This window comes from Sitophilus oryzae, unplaced genomic scaffold, assembly GCF_002938485.1.
Source record: "Sitophilus oryzae breed Bouriz unplaced genomic scaffold, Soryzae_2.0 scaffold_690_pilon_pilon, whole genome shotgun sequence".
Classification (NCBI taxonomy): Eukaryota; Metazoa; Arthropoda; class Insecta; order Coleoptera; family Curculionidae; genus Sitophilus; species Sitophilus oryzae.
The window spans coordinates 1,805,045-1,805,890 of NW_022147296.1; positions in this window are offsets into that span (position 1 = coordinate 1,805,045).

Sequence of the window (846 nt, forward strand, 5' to 3'; positions counted from 1 at the left end):
TGTTTTTCGACCCTAACTTTACAACACCCTGTGCAATATTTTCGTGTGTAAATTTTCCTAAAATATAATTTTACGGTCAAAGCCATGACTCCTGATCATTTCAATTTTGATTCATGTCAATACACGCTTTGGTTATTTTTTAAGAGCGAAATGAACTCTGATCACGATCAATTTGCCATTCTTTCAGTTATCATTACCTATGATCATTACTTTTGATGTAATTTTTTAATGTGACAAGATGGTTTTTGTGACTATTGTCGTAACGTCAAATTATGCTGTGTTAGATACTCTATACTATATTTAAAAAAAAACATTAAAGACTAACGATACAGTATACAGTCCTGGTTTTAATAAACATTAGTAACCGATAACAAAACTAACGATATTAAAGAAAATATCTGTAATACTCAAGTATGAAAAAAATTGTAGAAAATGCCCTAATACTTTGTATTGCATTTATTAATTTTTTCTTGGTTGCTGTAACTGCCTGTATACGTCCGTCCATACTGTCATTGAAGCTGCATATACCATATTGGGGTATGCTTTCCCATTCTTCTTTAAGAACCAAACGAAGTTTATTTAATGAAGCTGGTATCGCTTCGCAGGAGGGTTATAGCCTCCTGCCAAGCATTTCCCAAACGTCGAACATGATGGGCAGTTCATAGCAGAAAGTCGCCTTGTCATTTTGCAAAATAACTTCAAAGAGAAATAATAATTGAAAAAATTGCAAATTGTTGGTGGCCAATTCATTTCGCTCTTAAAAATTAACCAAAAGGCATGTATTGACATGATCCGAAAAACAATATGCTCAGGTGGCATGGTTCTGACCGTAAAATTATATTTTAG